Raw genomic sequence first — 16,378 nt, forward strand, 5'->3', positions numbered from 1 at the left:
GATGGCAAAATTTCCTTTTTAATGGCTGAGTGATCTTCGCGCGCGCGTGTGTGTGTACCATAACTTTTTTATCTATTTATCTGTCACTGGACATTTGTGTTGCTTCCATATCTTTCTTATTATAAATCATACTGCAAAAAACATGGGGTGCATATGCGTATCTTTTCAAATGAGTGTTTTTGTTTTCTTCAGGCAAATACCCAGAAGTGGAGTTACTGGATTATATGGTAGTTCTATTTTTAACTTTTTGAGGAAACTCCAAACTGTTTGCTACAGTGGCTGTTCCAATTTACATTCCCACCAATAGTGCACAGGGGTTCCCTTTTTTCTACATCTTCACCGCAATTATTATTTCTTGTCTTTTTTTTTAAGTTTATTTATTTTGAGAGAGAGAGAAAAAGCACAAGCGGGGGGGGGGGGAGAGAGAGAGAGAGAGAGAGAGAGAGAGAGAGAGAGAGAATGAATCCCAAGCAGGCTCTGTGCTGTTAGCACAGAGCTCGACATGGGGCTCCATCTCACAAACCACATGATCAAGATCTGAGCCGAGATCAAGAGTCAGATGCCTAACCCACTGAGCTAGCAGGTGCCCCTCTTGTCTTTTTGATACTAGCCATTCTGACTGGTATGAGGTGATATCTCACTGTGGTTTTGACTTGCATTTCCCTGAGGATTAGTGACATCGAGCATCTTTTCATGTGTCTGTTGGCCGTCTGTGTGTCTTTTTTGGAAAAATGCCTATTTTTTAATTGGATTGATGTGCTTTTTTTTTCTGTGTTTAGTTGGATGAGTTCTTTATGTATTTTGAATACTAAGCACTTATCAGATATATTTTGGCAGATTTTTTTTTTATTTTGATGCAGTCCCAATTGTTTGTTTTTGCTTCTGTTTTCCTTGCATGAGAGTACAGCCATAAAACTCTTTCTGGAGTTTTATGGTTTTGAGTCTTAGATTTAGGTCTTTAATCCATTTTGAGTTTATTTTCATGTACAGTGTAAGCAAGTAGCCTGGTTTCATTCTTTAACATGTAGCTGTCCAGTTTTCCCAACACCAAACGGGTGTGGTCTTTTAAAAATGAACTGATGTCCAACAGCTCAGATCAGAAATGGTAAGGAAATGCTGTAAAGGATAGCTATTTCCTCATACAGATTTGCTGTCTATTTATCTACTTAATTTTATTCACATGTGATTGACTAATTACATTGGTTTCAGGATGTGATATTTGTAAATACTGGGAAATTTAGTATAGTTACCTTCCATCACCACACAGAAGTTTTTTGTGTGTGTGATGAGACTCTTAAGATCTACTCTTAGTAACTTTTTACAGATATACAATACATTAGTATTAACTATAGCCACCAGTCTGTGTATTACATTCCAGGACTTTATTTTTTAACTGGAAGTTTGTGCCTTTTATCCACCTAGAGTAGTTTTTCTAACGACTATTCCATAACATTGAAGTGTAAGCAGAGAAACCTTATGAAAACATCCACTAGATGGCACTTTATAATTATGTTTAGAATCAGCCCTCCAGCATTCTTGGCTAGAGAGTATAATTGAAAAGGAGTAGATCTTTCTCTGAAAGAAAGATGGTTGTTGGTGACTATCTTGGACTCATATAAATCTTAAAATCTTCAAGTGAAAAGTTTTTAATCTGGCATTTTGTTGTATCTCTCATTTATTGTACAGAACATATCTACAGCATCCCTGACATGTTCCCAAACACAACATACCTTGTAACCTATATCAGCATCACTGAGAAGCCTGCTTTCCTAATCATATAAAATTAATATGGCAAGTGTAGAAAGAAAGTGGTCTTCGTTAGCCATCAATTAGAAAATAGCACATGTTTTCTGCTAGGTGTCACACATTGATAGAGATTATATATTTTGTATGGTTCTAAAGTTCCTTTTAAGGTTCTAAGCATCACTGACTTCATCCTGTGGAGCATTTTTAGCATTCGAGTTTATTTTCCAAATAGTTAATTATTAACATGTTAATAATCTTATTCTTCATGGGGCACCTGGGTGGCTCAGTTGGTTAAGCGTCCAACTTTAGCTCAGGTCATGATCTCACAGTCCTTGAGTTCGAGCCCCACGTCAGGCTCTGTGCTGACAGCTCAGAGCCTGGAGCCTGCTTCGGATTCTGTGTCTCCCTCTCTCTCTGCCCCTCTCCTGCTTACGCTCTGTCTCTCTCTCTCTGTCAAAAATAAATAAATAAAAAAAAAACATTTAAAAAATTAAAAAAAATCTTATTCTTCATAGTGCATATAAGCATGTGAATGATTTGGTTAATCTGTGTTTAGCCAATTAACATTTTGAAAAGCTTTTTGTTGCGGTGCCTGGGTGACTCAATTGGTTAAGCATCTGATTCTTGATCTCAGCTCAGGTCATGATCTCATGGTTTGTGGGATCAAGCCCCATGTCAGGCTCTGCTCTGACAGTGTGGAACCTGCTTGAGATTCTTTCTCTCTTTCTCTTTCTCTCTTTGCCCTCTCCCCCTGCTCTCTCTAAAAAATAAAATAAAAAGCTTATTGTTTATGAAAGCCTACAGCATACCCCAATGTTTTCTTATTTTTTTGGTTTTTGAATATTTTGTATTTTAAGTTAGAATTACAATATAAAATTTCCAAAAACAAGAATAACTCATCCATAATCTTGTCATATAGAATTAATGTTGTGAATAATTTAACGTTCATTCTTCCAGGTTTTTTATTTTATGGCTGTGCATATATTAGCACATATTTATACTGTCTTTTCATAAAAAAAGAAATTCTTTTTTTATGTCCCATTTAACCTGTCCCCCATTTTTTTTTTTTTAACCTAAACATCTTTTCAATGCCAATAAAAGTATTTACACAGAATTCTTAGTCACTTAAATTGTGTCTTTTAAACTGTTCTCTCACTGTTTATATTTAGGCTTTTCCCCATTCATTCTACCAATAGAAATTTGGAATGCAGAGATACTCCTTTACTTGTAATATTTATTAACGAGAGCACTGGATTAAAGTGGCATAGATGAGGGGCACCTGGGCGGCTCAGTCAGTTAAGCATCTGACTTCAGCTCAGGTAATGATTTCACAGTTCGTGGGTTCAAGCCTGGGGTTGGGCTCTGTGCTGACAGCCTGGAGCCTGCTTCCGATTCTGTGTCTCCCTCCCTCTCTCTCTGCCCTTCCCCCACTACTGCTCTGTCTCTCAAAAATAAATAAATGTTAAAAAATTTTTTTTAAGTGGCATAAATGAACTTTATATTCTGTGATTAATCATTGCGATAATAACAGCAAACCTTCAAGGTGCATATACAGTTTTTATATGCAAGGCAGTACTCTAAGCAGTTTCTGTATATATAATCCTCACCATGTCGTAGACACTGCTACTATTCCTTTCTAATAGATGAGATGCCAAGGCACAGAAAAGTTAGGTTACTTTTTTGCCCCAGGGCAAACAGTTAATAATCTGTTGATCCAGGTTTATTAATCCAGGAAAAAAAAGAGAGTCCACACTGTTAACCTTTATACCAAACCACACAAAGCACTAGATACAGACAAAGTAGAGTTTAGCAGGGTAGTACGGGATTTCTTTCAAAGCTGAATTTATTTTTAAGGTAAAAAAAAAAAATAATGACTATAGATTTATATGGTTCCTGTAAAATCAGTATTACCAGAATTTCTTACTGAATGTACTCCTGCAAGTTTTTTAAAGTTTATATAGATTATAGTCTTGCTACACAGCAGATGTCTTATTTTGTAAGGATGACTCAAGAGATACATAGTTTTTTAATTTGTATGGAACTTACAGACCATGGTAATAATTTGATCTTACTTGGAATTTAGGCTCCAGGAGTTTTCTGGAGTTTGATTCAGAGCAGGCTTCTCTGAAAGTGGAAGGTCCATGGCTCCCTCGCTCCGGATGGATTTATTTCATGAACATTTATTAAGTACCTAATATGTGGCAGGCACAGTAATGCCACTGGGCATATGCAGATGAATACAGTGTAGCCTCTTTAAGAAGTACCTAATATGTGGGGCCTGGGTGGCTCAGTTAGTTAAGAGTCAGACTCCTGATCTCAGCTCAGGTCATGATCTCATGGTTCTTGAAATTGAGCCCCCCATTGGGCTCTGTGCTGACAGCACAGAGGCTGCTTAAGATTCTCTCTCTCCTTTCTCTCTGCAACTTCCCCACTCATGCACTCACTTTATCTCAAAATAAATTATTAAAAAAAAAAAAAAGAAGTACCTGATGTGTGGCCAGCAGCATTGAAAAGATCCCAGGAGCAACAGACTTCTTGATTACTTGCTTTTGGATTGTGTCTTTATGAAATGGAAAAACTAAACCAAACAGATTAATAAATGAACAAACAAAAACAAGATGTCAGTACAGTCCATGCTTTCTCTTTCCTCTGAACTTGTCATGAGGGGAATCTATAAAAGCCCTTATCTTGATGTCACATGCTTAAAATTCCTCCATGAAGAATCAGCCATTAAAAACTACTCTTTCCTGGGGCACCTCGATGGCTCAGTCAGTTGAGGGTCTGACTTTGGCTCAGGTCATGATGTCATAGTTGGTGAGTTTCAGCCCCACTTCAGGCTCTGTGCTGACAGCTCAGAGCCTAGAGCCTGCTCCGGATTCTGTGTCTCCCTCTCTCTCTGCCCCTCCCCAGCTCACGCTCTGTCTCTCAAAAATAAATAAAAATTAAATTTAAAAAAAAAATTACTCTTTCCCAAAACCATTTTTTAAAGAATGAGTGTTAATTTATTGTGACTTGATCCCATTGTCTCATGGAACAGCCCAGTCTATGACAGCCTGTCGGAGCTGGAATGAGCATTTTATTTTTTTATTTTTTATTATTTTGTTATGTTTAGTTTTGAGAGAGAGAGAGAGAGCAGGGGAGGGGCAGAGAGAGAGGGAGACACAGAATCTGAAACAGGCTCCTGGCTCTGAGCTGTCAGCACAGAGCCCAACGCGAGGCTAGAACCCACAAACTATGACATCCTGACCTGAGTTGAAGTCGGATGCTCAACCGACTGAGCCACCTAAGTGTGGAATGGGCATTTTAAAGGAGAAAGTCTGGTAGCAATGAAAAGTTCCAGTGAGAAAGTCAAGCCCAAATCCCAGGGGTCAAGGAGGGCTGGAAGGAACAAGTGTGTACCAGAACATAGTTCAGGATTCCAGGTGCGTCTGGCTGAGCCCATAAGCATGGCTGTGGCCAGAAGGCAGTCAGACATTGACAAGTGAGTCCCAATTTTTGATGATGGAGGACGTAAGAGGCCAAACCTTGCTCACTGGCCACGTGGGCAGTTTGGATTGTAGAAAGGTCTGGAAAAGTTGTTTACAGTGCACAGTTGAAGGGTGGCATAAATGAGCACATCTGACTTCCCTGTTTAACTAGATCTATCTCTGAATGGACTTATTTACCATCTCAAAGAGTATCTCTTCCCAAATTTTTCAGAAGCCTAGGCTTTCTAAAAAGAAGATGAGGAGTACAAGAGGCAGGAGACACACAAAAAGCAAGGGTGAAGTGGTTTCCAGTTAAAATGAGAACGTTGATTGGCTTGACTGGTGACAGAGCCAAATGATGACAGCTTTAGGACATGTTGCACCTGCCAGGAGGAGGCTGGGTTTTCTTTCAGAAACCACTAAAACGATGATTTGTGTAATATTTACAGGAGACATTTGTGATTCTATTGAATTCCTAGAACTTGCTATTCCAGTTTTTTAAAGGCCCCTTCAGGTGTCGGTGGGTCCTACAGAACATGCTGCACAGGTAAATAAGGGACGCACTCATGGCTCAGCTTCCTCGCTAAGTGATTATTCAGCTCTTATATCTAATTTAAAAAAGTACAGATTTACAGTTCCAGATAATCTTTCATTAATTGAACAAGTTGGATCTTTGTTGCTTTTCTGGAAGTTTTAGATTTGCACCTCATGTTTTATAGGTGCCTGTCAGCTCTGCTTTGCTTGGCTGACCAGAAGGCCCTAAACTTGCAAAACTATTTCATACTTAGTTTTGGAGTGTGTATCTATACATGATTCCTCCCTTATTGTAGTACTTTTTTAAAGTAACTAAGTAGTGGAAGCATGATGGTATTACAAATAAATAAGGTTTTAGAAACATATTTTTTTTAAGTATTTTGAGAGAGAGAATGTGTGCAGGCATGAGTGGGGGAGGGGCAGAGAGCGTGGGGGAGAGAGAATCCCAAGCAGGCTCTGTGCTGTCAGTGTCAGTGCAGAGCCCAACACAGGGCTCAGTGTCACCAACCATGAGATCACGACCTGAGCCAAAATCAAGAGTTGGATGCTTGACCAGCTGAGCCACCCAGGTGCCCCTAGAAACCAGTTTTAATAAGGCAAACTGATTTAGATAGCTCATAGGTAATCAACGCAAACAAGACATCGAATATTAACAGGAATAGAAGTTTTATGACATTAGGGTTATAAATGACCAGAGGTCACAGAAAGTATTCAGTTGGGGGCACCTGGGTGGCTCAGTCGGTTGAGCGTCTGACTCTTGATTTCAGCTCAGGTCTTGTGGGATCGAGCTCCACATTGGACTCTGCACTGAATATGGAACCTGCTTAAGATTCTCTCTCTCTCTCCCTCTCTCTCTCTCTCTCTCTCTCTCCTTCTGTCCCTCCCTCATGCTCTCTCTCAAATAAAAAAAAGAGAAAAAATATTCAGGCTAGTCAAGAATACCTTATGAATACAGTGTAGGCAAGCCTTTCACATTCCTGGGAATGGGAGGTTTGCGTTGGGGTGATGGTGGTGTTGGTTAATGTAGTCATTGAGGGATAAACCCTATGGAGCTGGTTTTTCTGGGAGTTTAAATTACCTTTAAATGTGATTTTTAAAAATTCATTCATTCATTCATTCATTTTGAGAGAGGGAGAGAGAGAGAGAGATGGTAGGGAGGGGCAGAGAGAGAGAGAGACAGAGAATCCCAAGCAGGCTGTGCGCAGTCACACACACACGTGATCTGTGACCTGAGCTGAAATCAAGAGTTGGATGCTTCACCAGCTGAGCCACCCAGGTGCCCCTATGTGATTTTTTTTAAATATATTGGGCTTATTTAGAGAACTGATTCTTAACTAGGGAGTCATACCACCTCCCAGGGAGTATATGGAATTTGTGAGACATCATTTATCTCAGATTGGGGGATGCTACCCCCTGGGATTGAGGGTTGGGTGACAGGAAGGGGTAGGAACTTGAGATGTATGTTGACTCAGCAATGAGTGAAACAGTCTTGCCTAGTAAAGAATGGTCTCACCTGGAGTCTCAAAAACTTCCTCACTAAGAAATGCTGATTTAGAGTATAGGATATTCCTGCAAGCTAAACAGAACAAGATTAGTAACTGGAAGTCTCTGCTCTTTGGGCTCTGAGGATGCATGCCCCATGCATAAAGAATAAGAAAGGTGGTACTGCATTTCTGTAGAAATTCTGGAGATCTCTGCACTCACTGTTTTGTTAAGGCAAATCGTCTTATGGGTAGTTTTACTCAGTTGCTTAAGTGAGGGTAAATTTTATTTCCTTAGTCACAGTGTAAAACTAGCAACAGGGGGGCTATAGATATAAATTTCCAGAGTCTAACACCTGGTGGCCATAAACGGCAGTCTAGATCATAGAAGAAGCTACACCTAAAGCATGTTCTCAGCAGCTACTGGTAATGTAATAAAAAGACAAAATAAAATGATAGACTTCATCATTCTTTGCAACAGTACAGTGTCATGAAATCCAAAAGATAATTAGTAGTTAGGGAGGAAAAATGAGGTTTTAGATAGATAATAGGTACACACACACACACACACACACACACACACATTTGGTTTATTTTTATTTTGTTTTATAAAATATATGTTTAGATTTAGCCAGCTGGACTCAGTTTAGATGATCCCAATTTTGTTGGCAACATCCAAAGCATCATAGTTGGGAGCCAGTTGAACATATGCTTTCTTTTCTCCATTGAGCCTGATGAGAGTGTTGACCTTGGCCATGTCAATATCTTAGAGCTTCTTCACAGCCTGTTTGATCTAGTGCTTGTTGGCTTTGACATCCACAATGAACACAAGTGTGTTGTTGTCTTGTATTTTCTTCATGGCTGACTTGGTAGTCAGGGGGAGCTTGATGATGGCATATTGGTCAAGCTTGTTTCTCCTGGGGATGCTCTTTTGAGGATATTTGGACTGCCTTCAGAGACACAGTGTTTGGGGCCGTCGGAATGTGGGTGACGTGCAGATCTTTTTTTTTTTTTTATGATTGTGGACGCCTTTCAGCACTACTTTCTTGGCCTTCAAAGCCTTTGCTTTGGCTTCGGCTTTGGGAGGGGCAGGGGCTTTCTTCTTTGCCTTTGGTGCCATCTTCGTGAAAGGGCTATGAGTTTTTCTTTCTTTCTTTCTTTCTTTCTTTCTTTCTTTCTTTCTTTCTTTTAGTTTTTTCTTGAGAGACAGACAGAGACATAGCACAAGTAAGAGAGGGCAAGAGGGAGAGGGAGACACAGAATCCAAAAGCAGGCTCCAGGCCCCGAGCTGTCAGCACAGAGCCTGATGCAGGGCTCCAAATCACACACTGCGAGACCATGACCTGAGCCGAAGTCAGACGCTCAACCGAATGGGCCACCCAGGCATCCTGAGGGTTTTTTTTTTTAAGGCAGATGTTGAATAAATTCATGAAGATGTTAGGAACATGGGTGGATTGGAATAGAGTTGAAGGAAGGAAATGATTTCAGGTGTTAGCAGTCTTTCTTAAGGAAGGAACACTTACTGGTTTTCTTTCAGTGTTTTGCATTCTTGATAGATTACAGATTATTCCCTGTGATTTCTCAGATATTTGTCTCCAAGGTTAGTTATTTCTAGAACAGTTCATTCATGTATTTATCACTTATTGAATGCATTCTTAGTAGTAAACATGTGAATCAAGTGTGAAAGACAAACCTGCAAACATAAAAATTTAAATCCAAGGTGAAAATGTCATAGTAGCTATATGAATAAAATACTATGGGGGCCAAGGAATGCACGCTAGCAAATCAACTTTTAGCCTTTCATCACAATATGGAAATCACGTAAGTTACCTGCAAATGAGACAGAGCAATGTTTCTACTGTCTCACTAGACCCAGAACATTGACTAATGAGTAAGGATAACTGGTATAAACAGGGAATGGAATTTGTAGATTCACTTTTAATTTGGATATGATATGTGGAGAGTCTGCTTTGTTTCTGTGTATGTAGTCAAGTATATGCTTCACTTCTTAATACTCAAACTATAAAACCTTCTACAGTAATTGAATTACAGACCAAAAAGGCCCATTTGCTATAGTTGCAGTTATTATGTAGTGAAGCAGTTAATTTTGAGCAAGTGTGAAAAAATGTCACATGGTCACAGACAGGATGAGAAAGAGAAAATGGCTTTCCACTGCAGTGTATTGATTGGGTACCTCAGAAGCCTGCTACTTTGTTCTCTATTAAATTACACTTAACATATTTGATTTTAAAATAACTCATACTGGCTTTCTTTTTTGTTTATAAAATTAACATGTCAAAAACACTGAAAAACACAATGTCAAAATAAAAATCCCCCTCAATGCATATACAGCTTCATATCCATTGTGAACATTTTGCTCCTTATTCTTCCAATATTTTTTCTAGGCATGGATACAGTTTCCCAGTTTTGTTTTCTTCTAAATTAGAATTGTGGAGTATAAATCTTACTCTGGGTGTATTTAAGGAAAATGTTTTTTCACTCATTGATTTTATGATCTTAATTCCCTATGTCCTTTCTTGTTCGTGTTTCCTTCCTATTAAAAAAAATTTTTTTAATGTTTATTTTTGAGAGAGAGCGAGAATGAGTCAGGAGGGCAGAGACAGAAAATTCAAAGCAGGCTCTGTGCTGTCAGTGCAAAGCCCGACGTGGGGTTTGAATCCCCATGAACAGTGAGATCATGACCTGAGCTGAAGTCAGACGGTCAACCTGTCGAGCTTCCCAGGCACCCAGTTTCCTTCATATTGTAGTGTTTCATATGTATTTCACAAAAAAGGCGTGATTCAGGGTTTGGTATCCTGTGGAGTTGTACATTTTATGAATGTATACTTCTTTATGTGTTCCCTATATGTCTGTAAAATCACTGTCATTTGATAAGGTTTCCTCTTTCAGGGAAAAGAAAATAGCTCTTTTGTTAGAGTGGAAAATCTTCAGAGTATTTATAAGGATTTATTTATGCCAACATTTGCCTGATGCTGACAGCGTGACACTTTGGGTTATCATTCTTTCCTTCTGCTTCCTAGGACATCACTGCAGATGCTGTGAGTGTCCACGTGTTCACATGCCCAGGTGGTTCATGCTCCTTTTTGAAGCTAAGCTAGCAGTCGACCAGCCAAGAATATACTAAGTGCTGGCTCTATGGATCAGTTTCAGAAGTTAGATTTGGCTTTTGGGGACATGTTCAAACAAAACCGTATTTTCCGAGAGCATGAAATACTGTACTGTCCAAGTGCAGATCCAGTTTTCTAATACCTATCAGTCTGTCAGCTCTGAACTTTAAGAGAGTCTGGGTATGTGCATGTGTGTGCACACACATACATGTGTTAACTTTAAAAGCATAGTTCTTTTCCATGGAGGATTTTCTTTTCCTTATTGCCCAGGAAAATTCTAATACCGTAAAGGGGGCTTTTCACCTAGGATTACAAATCTTCCTTAGGATTCAGTTAGATGCTACTGTTAGTCTTTACGTATTGAGCTTTAAGGACTGTTCGTTATTGAAGACCAGAGGTTCCCCCATAATTTTGTCATGTCCGTGTTTCTTGTTTTCTTTTTGTATTAAAAGACCCACAAGCAATAGCTGTGGAAATTAAGGAAAATATTTTTTGAATAAACGATATAATGCTTGCTGTTCATCTTCCCTATTTGTTTAAAATGGGATATTTTTACTGTCTTACTGTTTTACTTACTGTTTTACTTACTGTTTTACTGTCTTACTGTTTTACTGTATTTTTTTAGGGATATTTTTACTGTCTTAAAAATAGGCTTGTTTCATTATCAGAGCTACGTATTATTATTAGATTTTTGTTGTAATAGGAAATGGTGAAAGGTCAAGAGTAGATCTCTATTTTAAAATATGAAACTTCAACTCTGTTTAGGTTTAAGGTCCTCAAAAATATCTCTTACAGTTGCAGTATACTTTCAATGAGATAATAGAACAGTTCCTGTTTCAGGAGCTGCTGAATGACTCTCCAGGACTGTGTGACATCACACAGTCGGAATTGAGAGGCTCTGCCAGGGGGTCAGATGGGTGCTGTGGCTGAGAAGTTCTTACCTCGTCATAGCCGGCAGCAGCGGTGGCAGAGCCTAAGCAGCTACTTCTAGGCTGACAAATAAAGCTAATAATTCATGATTGAATTTTAGGGAACATTTTTCCCCATAGTTGGGAGTGGGGTGCCTAACTGAACTATTAATGTCTGCTGTGAACAGTGAGAAAAATGCTTTTCTGAGATCAAAGACAGATACTGTATTTGGAATTTGTTCAAGAAGAGTAACTTTGCAAGTACAAATATACTTTTAACTGCAGAATTTTGTTATCTGTCTTCAAAGGAGAACTGCTTGTTGATAGTTAGGCCACTTCCTGCCTTTCATCTTTTTTTCTGTCTGTGGACAAAGGAAAAAAAAAAAAAGCAGCTCTGTAGTAATGACAATCCTTTTTTATGAGTTGTTTTAAAACACAGGCAACTGAATTAGCTATTTTAGAAAGTACAGTTGGCTCTTGTAGAAATGCAGTCCTAATTCTGTGGTAGGGTCACTACAAATGGCTTTCAGATAACTTCCTGTCAGATCAGTAGAAGAGGTCAGCAGTATAATCTATAGAGAAACTGGAGAGTGGAAAATAAGAATTTATAAGCTTTCGGAGCCAGGACCTTCGGTAGACTGACAGGAGGCTGCCAGAATGGAGAAGCAAGTTTTAAGAAATAAGAAAGCCTTCTAACGGGAGACAATATATGACAGAAAATGGACACTGATTTGTCAGCTTGACAGGTTCTTGTTCTTGGAATCAGCATGAAGCTACCTTGAACCGCGTAACTGGAGGGTATTTAATCTGGTATTTGCTGAAAGGGATGTCGAGGGCCGCAGTTTGCGGCAACATTAGGCTAGTTGCAGCGTCACACGAACAGCCTAAGCAAGATGATTTTTCTGAATAAAATGGAAGCAAGGAAGGAAAGGGGGGAAAACCCATCCAGGGTTGAAACTCATCTGAGTTTGCTGAAAATTACATGTAAAAGACACACCATACCCTCTCTTCCTCAGCCTTCATTTTTCTTCATCAACTCCTGCCAATGCTGCATCTGTAAGAGGATAATACAGGCTACCATGCCTGAGTAATGGACCCTGATTTCCACCCTTCTGATTGCCCACTGTCTGCTCCAAGTAATGCCTTACAGGAATTCTCGGTGTCCTTGAGCACTCTGACTAATGTTGTGTTTGGGCAAAAGTTCCAATAACCACAGAATCCTTCATTCAACTTTTCTGATTTTTATCTTTACTGATTTTCAGTTGAAACTCTCAATGCATGATTTTGCTCTCCTACATTTTGTGGCCATAAGGACTCTTGTTGGTATGTATTTTTTTTTCCCTTGAGATATTTTATTCTTTAAAATAGTAAGGAACCTGGAGAATTGTAAATTGCCCTCAAAATAGATCATTTTTTGCCTTCTCCATTCTTCAGTGACTTCTCTTATTAGGATAATAGAATAAAATTGCCTTTTAGAAGCTTTTCCTATATTAATCTAGTTCATTTCAGAGGCTGAAAGTGGAGGAGAAGAAAGAAACCAAGAGGTCATTCTGTTATCTTATTGTAAATAAATGTGGCAATTTTGAATTTTAAAAAGAGCAGTTTACCCATTTGTCTTAATAATACAACTTCAAAGCAATCAGATGTTTGTAATTTAGTACAAAAAAAAAAAGTAATGAAACAACACCAATAATTATTTGCTCAAAAGGGACCCAAACTTTATACCAACTCAGAGAGTAAGAACATTTTAGTTTTAAACTTAAGCTCTTGTGGACTTAGTTTTGTAGATCTTTAAATTGATGGGGTTGCACTCTGATTTCTAAGTCCCTTTCAGCTATGACATTGTGCAGTTTCATTAGTGAACACAAATTTATATTTCATAGAATTCCAATATCTAGAAATAGCCATAAGAACCCTCTGGTTTGCTTCTCTTTGTTTTAGAGAGTAGAGTAGAGTCCAATTTTAATATACGAATAACTGATGATGCTTTTCCCCCCTTTTTTAATGCATTCTGAAGAATTTCATCTTTTTGGTGTTTGGTACTAGGCCAGTGACTTCTGACTGCAGGATGTTTAGGGAGCATTCCAAACAGGTACTAGAGTTACAGAATCCCCAAAGCTAGCTAGTGGTAGTTGCTCAGATCCTGTTATGTTTATGAAAGAAGTAGTTAAAGCCACTGCATACGCCTCTCCACCCCCAATATACTTTGCTTTATCCCACCCAGTTCAGGGGATTTGAAATAATACAGGAGAAGTTAGAATTTAGGGTTCCATGTAGCTGTTTGATTAAATGAATTATGAAATTTTGGAAACTTAGTATAACATGTACTCCAGTATATTATTTGGGGACTACTAAATAAAGCAAAGCTCGGTTGTAAAATACTTAACCAATCAGCCAAAGAGTGGAGAAAAAAAATCACCCAAAAAATATGTACCTGGTTTCTGTTTGTTAATATTTACTTGTTACATAGAAGTCATTAAATGAACTCAAGGATAATGTAATACTATGACCCTTATAAACTACCAGTGCAATGATTTAATTGTAGTTCAGGCTCATAATGCTAATTAAAATGAAGTTAAACCCTGCTGAGTCACTTTAGCAGTACATGGTGCATGGCACTTGAAAAAGAAAATCACAAGTTAAAGCTGACAAAGGTAATCGTAATGTGTTTTACCTCTGAGCCCCCTGATCTTCAGAAGACTTAACAGGAGACTTTTTCATTTAATCCCATTTTTAAAAAAGTGCTTTTTAAAAAAAGTACTGCAGCAATTGCCAGGTTTACTATTAGCCCACCTGCTTCTGTAGCCACCCACATGTAGCCAAGAAGCATTGAACATTAGTGTACTATGGCAGCTGGCCCACTAGAGTCTGAGCCCTGGTGTCCAGTGTACTAGTTCCTTAGGTGTGTTACCGCAGGCAGTCTCCCCCACAAGCCTCAGTCACCTTACCTATGAAATGTGCGTTATTATGGTTCCTACTCCGCAGAGTTGTTTTGAGGATTAAATGAATTAATGATTATAGTTAGAATAGGACCTTAAGTCAAGAAATCAAAACATAAAAGGCATATTTAGCCTCACTATTCTCTGTGCTTTGTTCTACGTGAAAATTCTATTTTCAGTTTTAAACTACAAGTCTTACAATCAAAATGCACTTCACTAAATTGAAATTAAATTTCTGAAAAAGAAGTGTTTATTATTGTTTCTTTAAATAGCGTTTTTAACTTTGTAAATCCAAAATATGAAGTATAACGTATTATTATGATGACTTCTAATACTATAAATTTGTAATTTTTAAGTAGAAAAGTTTTTTTGAACTGTTCTGGAAGATAGGTGTTGAAAGCATAGTAACAGTAGTTGGCCGGACTTGGAGCAGTGAATAATTGAGCACTTTGATTTGTCAAGGACAGACCCCTTTGTCTGCTCTTCAGGTGTGGGGCGCTTGGAAGTCCCCATTTATCTTTCCATCATGAAGGAGCTCAGCAGTGGTCCAGCTAGTTCCCCTCTTGGCACATGAATGGTTTGGATTGATGTAAAGTGGCCAGGATTTAAAGGCCCACGTTTGGCCACATTTATTACCTGTCTGAGCTGAAGATTGTAGTGTTCAGATTTTTCAGTGTCCTAGGCAGAGTTTTGCTCCAGGTGTGGCTCCTGTGATTCCTAATAAATGCAAAAGTAGGGCAAGGTGGTTTGATCCTGTCAACCTGTTATCAGCCTGTTAGTGATCTGAACCTTTTACTCTCTGAAAATTTAACTCCTTCGTTATAAAAAACACACTGAATTATTTATAAAGTAATTACTAGGGGGCTTCATGGCCTTGATTTGAAGCTATTAGAAACTGACTTTTTCTTTTAAGGAAAAAATACTTATCCCATACACTTTCTAAAAAGATATTGGTAGAGTTTTATTGAAACGTTAGAAAAGTTAATTTTTTCTTATTGTGGGATTCTAAGAAAGCACATAAAAAGTGTTTAAAATATTGGGGCTCCTGGGTGGCTCAGTCGGTTAAGTGTCTGACTTCCACTCAGGTCATGATCTCACCATCCATGAGTTCGGGCCCTGTGTCGGACTCTGTGTGGACAGCTCAGAGCCTGGAGCCTGCTTCAGATTCTGTGTCTTCCTCTCTCTCTGCCCCTACCCCACTCACTCTCTGTCTCTCTCTGTCTCTGAAAAATGAATAAACCTTAAAAAAAAAAAAAAAGTTTTTAAAATATTAATAGTTAAAAAACAACATAGTGAAGATACACAAAATTCGAATTGTATTCAAAGTATAGAATTTATACTATATATCATATAGGTGTATATATATGTTAATGAATGGTGGAAGGGGATTGGCATAAACTGAGAAAAACAACATAGGGGGAAATGCATAAAACAGCCATTGAAACTTTTTTAAGCCCACAGATACTAGTGAGAAATTGTCATCAGTGTAAAGGCTGTGTGAGGGCTGTGAAAGCTGATTTATTGTGTCTTCCTGGTAGGAGGTGAGAAGGGGGAACGGAGGCCCATGTACAGGAGGGAGGTGGTGGGCTCTGTGCTACAGGCTGGCCACAGCTGAAGATATCAAGGTAAAATCAGCAGAGTGGTATAATGGGCCTTCAGGGTCATCTAGAACAACTTTCCAATGCTGAAGGCCTTCCACAGTTTTCCTACTCCGTCAATTGCTAATTTTGTCCTTAAATAGACCTGGTATTAGAAGGTTCTCTTTTTGCAAGGTGAAAGCCAGGGCTCGATGCTGGGTACCTTCAGTCCCAATCAGTTACTGTCATTGGTCTTCTAGTTCCCTGCTTCTCTCCATGTAGAACGAGTATGAGAAGCATGAGAAGCACGGTTTTACACCACACCTCTCTCAGATCATCTTTGACCAGTTCCTTATGAATACCAACACCATTCCAGTTCTCTTCTCCTGTAAGCATCATTTTCCCATAAAGTCCCACCAATTCTTCTTAAGTCAAACCTGAGATTTCAGGAATGGCCGGCCACCTGACTTCCTCCCAGCTGTGTGTCATCCTGTGGTAAGTTGCAGACCCTACCCTGGCCTTAAATCATGGCAAGGATCTGACTAATTTTTTTCAGGAGCTTTTTTCAAAGGGCTATTTTTGTGATGCCCAGAGTAAG

The 16,378-nt window shown here is 38.8% G+C and overlaps 1 protein-coding gene and 1 pseudogene across 7 annotated transcripts in view; one reads left to right on the top strand and one right to left on the bottom strand.

Annotated features, from left to right (window-relative positions):
- BBX (BBX high mobility group box domain containing) overlaps nucleotides 1–16,378 on the top strand; it is a 283,637-nt gene that overhangs the window by 145,733 nt on the left and 121,526 nt on the right. The window lies entirely within an intron of this gene.
- On the bottom strand, nucleotides 7,854–8,412 carry LOC132683763 (large ribosomal subunit protein uL23 pseudogene; annotated as a pseudogene).

This window comes from Panthera onca, chromosome C2 (genome assembly GCF_046562875.1).
Source record: "Panthera onca isolate mPanOnc1 chromosome C2, mPanOnc1 haplotype 2, whole genome shotgun sequence".
Taxonomy (NCBI): domain Eukaryota; kingdom Metazoa; phylum Chordata; class Mammalia; order Carnivora; family Felidae; genus Panthera; species Panthera onca.